The sequence below is a fragment of the Neoarius graeffei genome, chromosome 18 (assembly GCF_027579695.1).
Source record: "Neoarius graeffei isolate fNeoGra1 chromosome 18, fNeoGra1.pri, whole genome shotgun sequence".
Lineage (NCBI taxonomy): Eukaryota > Metazoa > Chordata > Actinopteri > Siluriformes > Ariidae > Neoarius > Neoarius graeffei.
The window spans coordinates 13,208,345-13,217,794 of record NC_083586.1 but is presented as its reverse complement, the minus strand read 5'-3'; positions in this window follow the sequence as shown (position 1 = coordinate 13,217,794).

Genomic DNA, 9,450 nt, shown 5'->3' with positions numbered 1-9,450 from the left:
TATTTCCTTTTCATGTCGTGTTTATTTTGGCCTCTAGAGGCCGCCACTGTTCCTGTGTTTTGTGTTTGTGTTAATTGCCTAATTATCTTCACCTGTGTCCTTAATTAGTTTGTCTATTTATACCCCTGAGTTCAGTCCTCTTGTCACGGAGTCTTTGTGCTATGTTTATCTCCAGTTTCCTTTGTACTGTGTTTTTTGATCTTCTTAGCTTTTGAATTTTTGCACTTTGCTTTTCTTTTGGATTATACTCTTTGGTTTTTTTTTTTTTGTCTTTTGTTTTGCCCTGTATATAGTGTATATAGTTTAAATAAACCTTTTGATTCTTTTTCTACTTCCGCCTCACGCCTCTGCATTTGAGTCATCCCCCTGGTGGCCTAGTGGGGGTTTGCTGGATTATCACACCAACGAACCAGGTTCGAATCCCAGCAAAACCCTAACAGTTTGCTCATCAACTTGAAGTTGGCACTAGTGTTATAGTCAAGACCACCTCAACCAGGCCCGCCGACAGGGGGGGACAAACGGGTATGTTGTCCCGGGCCCAGGAATGGGGAGGGCCCAGAACTGGGCTCTCATGAAGTTGCGATTAAATTATTTTATTTCATTTCAAAATGTGTTGATTTGGGGGAGAAATGTGCTATATTTGCATTCAATGAATGATTTCTAGATCTTTTGCCTTTATTGTCTTTGAAAAAGGTGTCAAGAACCCCCTACCACCCCTAATGCAAAAATGGTTTGGTCTGACTCTTTGATTAAGGGGAAAAAAACGACATCGTTCGATCATAGCGCTTTGACAATCAGCGTGCATGCCATTTGCCAACATGCACAAGTCAGGAGCACAGAAAAGAAAAGAGAAAAAGAGAGGAAGAAACCAAGAGACTCAGGGGCTCACTGCATACCAGTAAATATTTTTAAAAAGATTCGGATGATGCAGCAGGTACTAGCAAAGGCAGTGGGGCAGCTGAGCCAGGTAAGACACAGCCAACTTTTTCCAGCCCCGTAAAGTAACCCCAACCAAGGCACGCGTGGCACGCAATTCATGTTACAAACGAGGGGAGAGCAAGTCACACTGAACACCATATCAAATGCACAGGGCATGAATCATTTCATAACCACAACGGCTTAATAACATTGTGTTTCATATATCTGATTGAAGCTAAGAATATTCACATTAGCCCGCAATCATATCCCGCCGTTTCTCGAGCAGTGTGTTCTTCTCTGCTTTTCACACTGGACAGTACGCACACACAGTATACTATGTTCGCCCCCAGCCCTGCCCGAAATCCCCCGTCCATCGCTGCTCCTTCAAGAGCACCCCAATCGCGTGATTATAGTAGACTATCCACGAGTTTAGGAATACCTTTTTGAATACCTGTCATTTAAGGGTTGGAGTGAGTAGAGACTGGGATAAGAGAGGTGGGTGTGTGTGGGGGTTGGCCCGGGGGGGGCCCATTCAGAGCATTTTGTCCCGGGCCCAGCCAAAGCTGTCAGTGGCCCTGACCTCAACCAAGACCAAGTCATGACAAAGACCAAAGTGTATTGAGACCAAGACAAGACCAAGACTTTGAGGGGTTGAGATCAAGTCAAGCCCAAGACCAAGGCAGGGCGAGAATGAGTCAAGACTTGGACCAGACCAGTGGGTGTGAAGAGGGGCAGGGGAGGGATGACAGTCTTTAACAAGAAGAAAATTTTCAAATTATCAATGTCATGTTATTGGTTGCATTTGAAACAAGGAATCTTACATCCAATCACAGTAACAATGTTAAGCAATAAATCAGGCAATGCACAGGGAATTTAGTGAAAACCCCACAGTTGTGGTCTTGACCGGTCTTGAAATAAAATCCAGAGTCTCTATGTTTGAGACCAAGACAAAACTGAGTAAAAACACGGTTGATTCCTGGACAAGACTGAAACCTTCAAAAAGTGGTCTTGAGACTGGTCTCAAGACCAAGACCGGTTTCAAGTACTACAATACTAGTTGGCACATCAATTTCTTGAAGCATGGAGCCAGAACTGTGAGTATAAACCTTTCTGGGTGTGTATGTGGTTCTGAGAGTAAAAACGCAGATGTTTCACACTAGAGGACAAAAGAAGTGTCCCATCATCCCTCACTCCCATTGATAGTTGCCACACTGCTTTCCTTCTCTTTTGCATTAAGTTAGTAGCCAAATTGATCCACTGTTTTGATGGCAGATCTCAAGGTAGGTTCCATCTGATCCCTTGAACCACAGTGATCAATAGCTGTTGTATTTTGCATTTTGGGCTGAATGGCTGCTCTCACTCTCTGCTGTGGTTCAGTCTTGCTATCAAGAGGTAGGCTGAGCAAGCACAATTGCAGGGAGAGACACAAAAGTAAATTCTAAATTAATTGTTATAGTAAGTCATCTCCCACATGGGCAGACAAATATTAGACAACATAACCTTGAAAGGCACCATGAATTGCACTATTACTTGTTAATACATTTCTGAATTGGCCACCCCTGATAGCACTTTATCTGCATGTACTACTACTAGACGAGCCATGATAGAATGACAAAAAGTGCTGTCTTTTTATTTATTTATTTAAAAGAAGAAGGAAGGTAATAACCTTGTGCTGCTCAACTAAGACTTTTCCATAATTAAGGAAACCTACATATTTTTTGGAACTCAAATCCAAAATAATGTTCAGGCATACATGTTCTCCTGTGAGGTACAGGCATCTCTCTGTAGAAGGTCATTACATGATTACAGTCTAAACTGCAGAGGGATTATTTTTAAATGCTGCCATCTCTCTTTGTCTGAGGATAAATGCCACACTTGAGGTTATGGAAGACAAGCTAGTGTAGTTGGAAGTGAGTTCCAGTAAGAAGTCCATATTCACATCCATCGAAAACTGAGCTTCATTTCCTGATAGAGGGCCATGCAGGAAAGTGTGCCTTTGCTCTATCTGTGAGATAAAAGCTTTCAGGAGAGATTAAAAACCAAGAGACAGAAGCAAACAGTTTCTTTAAAGGAGAATCAGTGTGCCATCTCTCCATCTCTCTGCTTCCAGCTGTGTCTCTTTGCAATAATGTGTATTCTCTGTGTGTGTGTGTGTGTGTGTGTGTGTGAGAGAGAGAGAAAGTGATGGATATGCTCTCTCAAAATTCAGAGGTGGCTTAACTTAAAAACTGTGTGTGTGTGTGTGTGTGTGTGTGTGTGTGTGTGCGTGCGTGCGTGCGTGCGTGTGTGTGTGATATAAATGAGGACGAGAATTTGAAGATTGATCTGCTACAGCTTTAGTGACACACAGTCTGTGTTTTAATCCCAGAGGAGGCAGACAGAGTGAGGAGAGTAAAAATTATATATATATATATAATATATAAAATGGTGGTGTAGTGGTTAGCTGGTTAGCGCTGTCGCCTCACAGCAAGAAGGTCCGGGTTCGAGCCCCGTGGCTGACGAGGGCCTTTCTGTGCGGAGTTTGCATGTTCTCCCCGTGTCCGCACAGGTTTCCTCTGGGTGCTCCGGTTTTCCCCACAGTCCAAAGACATGCAGTTTAGGTTAACTGGTGACTCTAAATTGACCGTAGGTGTGAATGTGAGTGTGAATGGTTGTCTGTGTCTATGTGTCAGCCCTGTGATGACCTGGTGACTTGTCCAGGCTGTACCCAGCCTTTCGCCCGTAGTCAGCTGGGATAGGCTCCAGCTTGCCTGCGACCCTGTAGAACAGGATAAAGCGGCTAGAGATAATGAGATGAGATGAGATTTATTCCACTCATCATAACATCAATATGGATGCTCCATCCATGACCGCAGCTCAGTGTTCTTGGTCTCCTCTCCAAGCTGCTTTTGTACTTGTCTGTGCCTCATCTTATTCTAGAGATGCTGGACACTCTGTACTCTGCTCCACAAGCTTAAAACTCACTGCATTACCTCTCAGTAACTGCATTTCCATGTCAGTAGTGGAAGAATACTTTATAAATGAAGGTTCCTATCTTACAAGTTAGCCTTCAAAAACTGTAGATGCTAGTTATGATTGTGACCACCTCTTCAAGTTATTACAAGCAATGAGGGGGAAAAAAACCTGCCTAAAAAATGGTTTATTAATTTATTCATTCTTATTACATAAAAAAATGAGTTGACTTTGGTTCTACACTGTGGAGCTCCTCTATCAGAATCTTCTCACTGTCATACATATGTGATAAATGTTGGCATACTTACATTTCAAAGTAGTGATGCTCTCACTGTACTACAGGAAAATGTTGGTAAACCAATACCTTCATTACTTTTAGTGGCAATTCATCCCTGCATTGATAATAATATCATAAATCTGCGACCAGAAGTGCTGCACTATAATATTTGAAGAATTGTGTTTACCAGGGAAACAATCAAATGTTCCCAAAGCTCAATATTCACAGGGTTATATGTTCTCAGGCTCATATATTCCAAGGGCTCCTACCGGTATATTCCTAGAGTCCTGGGTATCCACGGTCCTAAATATCCCAAATTCACATAATACTAAGCTCGTAAATTCCTAGCATCATATTGAGGCCTTGGTATTATAGTCTAAGGTTCTATCTTCCATTCATTGTTAACCCGGACAAAACTATACACTAATGCTAAAATGTATTCCAAGGGTCCTATGTTCGCAGGGTCGTGTGCTCTTAGTGTCCTATATTATTCTCGGAGTCTGAAATTTTCAAGGTTCCATAATTCCAGGGATGTATGTATGTTTATAAGGTCTTATATTGCCAAAGTGCTAAAATCTCAAGCACAAGGCCATACCATCACAGCCCCAGGAGAATGTTATGTATTGCCATGTGTTCTTGGCGTCTGGTGTTGTCCCAGGGTCCTGGATTTCTAGGGGTAATGCTCTATTATTGCAAAGGTACTACATTTCCCATATGTTTCCATAATGTCAATTCCTAGATTTCCAGGAACCTGTGTTCCTTTTATCATATAATTTCATTCACCTTTTGTTCCCAAGGTCATATATTCCTATATTCCCAAGTTCCCAAATTTCCAGGGTTCTAAAATGACATTCCCAGTTTCCCCCAATCTTAGAGTCACTGCCCCCAATGTTCCCAAGGTCTCCTATATTCCCAGGACTCTGGTCACTGTTTAAGGAGTTAATACTGAGTGATCATTGTTGGGAGGCAACCTTGAAATATGAATACAAAATTACTCTACAAAATTACTGATGCTGATGAAATAATTATCTTGGTAGCATGTAGCCACCAAATTTGTTATATGGACTGGAAAGATAATACAAGACAAAACCATCAGGAACATCAATATTTTCTTGAGATGTGTTGGTAAGTTAGGAAGAAAAGCATACAATTACACCATAAATATACTTTACATCAAAAGATAACCAAAGTTTCATGGGTTCTGCCATGTTGGGAAACATCAACATCATGTCAAACATAAGAAACAGCTTAGAGGTCACATGACTTGGCTCTGTTAGCAACTATTAATTTGATGGTAACATCAAACTTGAGGGCGGCACATGATGTAGCGGTTAGCACTGTCACCTCACAGCAAGAAGGTTCTGGGTTCGAGCCCAGTGGCCTTTCTGTGTGGAGTTTGTATATTCTCCCCATCTCTGCGTGGGTTTCCTTCGGGTGCTCCGGTTTCCCACACAGTCCAAAGACATGCAGGTTAGGCTAATTGGTGGCTCTAAATTGATGGCAAGGAGGAAACTTTCATGATAGCAGTTATTGTATGTTAAACACCAACTGCATATAATAATGCTAAATCCTGAATAACCCATATTAGCATCGGAAGCTGATCTCAGCTAGTTAGCATTAGCATTTCATTTTTTATAGCATTTCAAAGTAAAACAGAATATTGCAGATGTAGTTCATCTCTAATTATTCTAGCACTCTTCCTCCCTGCATCTCCATTAAATTGCAAAAGAGTTGTGAATTTTTTTTTTTAATTTTGTATTAAACACATATTTCTTCCTGACACATAAGCTGCATTGAAAAATAATCATGCAAAGTCTGTTGTGTGAGCACTGATTTTTAAAATACATTCATTCTGGTTTGTTGTTTGTCTTCACCTTGATGATTTGTTCATGAGACATTCATGCCCGGGCAGCACGGTGGTGTAGTGGTTAGCGCTGTCACCTCACAGCAAGAAGGTCCGGGTTCGAGCCCCGTGGCCGGCGAGGGCCTTTCTGTGCAGAGTTTGCATGTTCTTCCCGTGTCCATGTGGGTTTCCTCCGGGTGCTCTGGTTTCCCCCACAGTCCAAAGACATGCAGGTTAGGTTAACTGGTGACTCTAAATTGACCGTAGGTGTGAGTGTGAATGGTTGTCTGTGTCTATGTGTCAGCCCTGTGATGACCTGGTGACTTGTCCAGGGTGTACCCTGCCTTTCGCCCGTAGTCAGCTGGGATAGGCTCCAGCTTGCCTGCGACCCTGTAATGAGATGAGATATTCATGCCTGAGGATCTGTGTCATATTTTCAGCATTGTAAATTTCAACTTCAATTTAATGGCTTCTATGTTTTCTTCACTGTATCATTTGAGGCATTTGATCTATAGGTTCTGTCCAATACTCAGTGATGTTTTTCACAGTTATTTGTGGACCACATGTCTAATTTTGTTTGCCATTTTCCATATTGTCCAAATTACACCTACATTCAAGAGTTCCTTTGTTATGGCGTGATGGGTTCCAGTGGTTTTGGTTAGAAAGGAAACTAGAAATAGAAAGGTATTAACAAAAATGTACAATCAAAATAAAAAGCCTTCATAAAAAGGGTTTGTTTACAGCACTCATTGGATTGACCAACACACAGTAAAATGGGAAAGTCCAAGGAGCTCAGTGCAGATCTGGGAAAGAGGATCATAGATGTACACAACTCAACAAGGTCTCTTAGAGCCATTTCTAAACAACTGCAGATCCTAAGATCAGTTCAAACAATTGTATGTAAGTTACTGGGAGGTGTAGTCACTTTGCCAAGCCACTTTGCTTCAAAAAAAAACCCCTCAAACTGTCACCCTCAGCTGAAAGAAAATTGGTTTGGATAGTCACGAACAACCCAGGAACCACCATGGTACAGCCCTGCCATGAACTGGAAGCTGATGGATCACTGCCTACAGTTCAGTGAGTTTTATATCATCATGGACTAAGAGGCTGCTATCCAAGAAATAACCCCCTGCTCCAAAATTGACACCTTCAAGCTTAACTAAAGTTTGCAACTGACCACATGGACAAAGAAAAAACCTTCTGGAGGAAAGCTGTATGGTCACATGAGACAAAGATTGAGTTGTTTGACCACAATGTACAGAGGAACACTGTACCAGCTGGTGGTGGTGGTAGCAGCATCATGCTCTGGGGTTGTTTTACTGCCATTGGAACTGGTTCATTGCACAAAGTGGATGGAATAATGAAGGAGAACTACCTCAGAATTCTTCAGCATAAACCATCAGAAACTTGAACATGACTTGGGAGTTACAACAGGGCAATGAACCCAAACACACATCAGAGCTGGTTGTGGAGGATAAAGCAGGCTAACATTAAACTTAAAACAAGCCCTGACCAACCCTATTGAATATATATGGACCGTGCTTATAAGTCGAGTCCATGCCAAAAAAAAATACTAATAATTGAACTCTACCAATTCTAACATGAAGAGTCATGAAATATCCAACTAGAATTCTGCCAGAAGTTTGTTCATGGTAAACAAACTGTTTGGTCAAGGTGAATCTTGTGAAGAGACGTTTTACCTAAATATTAGGTGGGCTGTACAGTATGTAAAGTTTTGACCTAGTATGTATTCTTTTGACCCTGTGTTGATTTCAGAAAACCCAAGGAAAATTGTGCACTGAATTCTAGTTTTTGGGTTTTTTTGTTTTGTTTTTTTTAAATCTGTATGCTGTACAATCATTCTGCCACAGAAAAAGAACAGTTCAGAGAAATCACTGAAAGCCCAAATATTGCTTGACATTCATATCCAAGATGACATTCATGTCACTGTATGTAAACTTCTGATCACAACTGTATATCCTTCCTGGCAGCTCGAACCAATCGGGCCATTTTCCTCTGACCTCTCTTATCAACTTGGCATTTGTTTCTACCCATAAAATTGTGACTCACTTCGTGTTTTTTGTTTTTTTGCACCTTTCTGTGTGAACTCTAGAGACTATTGTATGTGAAAACCCCAGGAGATCAGCAGCTGAACTGAAGCTCTTGATTTGTATCTGCATGATTTGATGCATTGTGCTGCTGTCAAGGGATTGGCTGATTAGAAAACTGCATAAAGCAGCAGGTGTATGGGTGTACCTAATAAAGTGTCTGGTGAGTGTGTTTGAGAAAAGACAAAATATGGTCAAAATTCATTTGTCGTAGACATCCATTAAAGTCTCTGTGTAAGTTGTTACTCTAGTATTAGAATAAGCACATTTACTGTATTGTAGAAGCTGCCCAGATGGGGGTGGAGCACAGAAGTACGACCGGCTGATGTTAGCATTCAAATTTGTTTTTATTTGGCTTTTCAGCACAATACGTTCTCATTTGGGACACAGTCACACAGACACTCAGACATACACACCGTCATGCTCTGGTCCCAATCTCCCATCCTCTGCTCTCTTACTCCTTTTCTGGAGCGCAGTCACTGCAAGAGACACACAAACACACATTAATTGACAACAGGTGTAGCGATTTGATCACTCACCTTCCCCGATTCCACCCTCCATTCACAAACCGACGCTTGGCCACGCCCCCGCTGCCACATACCCCCACCGCCCGACTCAGCCCGGGGAGCCGTCCGGCCTGCAGTGGACTCCCCCTGACGTGACAGGAAGTCCGCCACCACCATCTGTGCCCCTGGCCTGTGGACCACCTTGAATTTGAATGGCTGGAGGGCGAGATACCAATGGGTGATCCACACGTTGGCATCCTTCATGCAGTGGAGCCACTGGAGGGGCGCGTGGTCCGAATAGAGGGTGAAAGGGCATCCCAGTAGGTAGTACCGGAGGGCGAGGACCACCCACTTGATGGCCAGGCACTCTTTCTCTATCGTACTGTACTTGCTTTCATGCATTGACAACTTTCATCTAATGTACAGCACGGGATGTTCCTCACCCTCCACCTTCTGGGACAGAACGGCCTCCAGCCCCCTGTCTGATGTGTCCGTCTGTAAAATAAAGGGGAGAGAAAAGTCAGGGGAGTATAAAAGTGGCCCCCCACACAGTGCAGCCTTTACCCTAGAGAAAGCCTGTTGGCATTGCTCTGTCCACTGGACCAGATCTGGTGCTCCTTTTTTAGTGACATCAGTCAGCGGGCTGGTGACGTCCGAATAATTAGGTATGAACCTACAATAGTAGCCAGCCCCAGGAACTGTCTTGCCCCCTTTTTGGTCTTGGGCCTTGGGCAGGCCGCAATCGCTGCAGTCTTGTTAATTTGGGGACACACCTGCCCATGACCCAAGTGGAAACCTAGATACCGTACTTCCACCTGCCCAATTGCACACTTTTTTGGGTTAGCT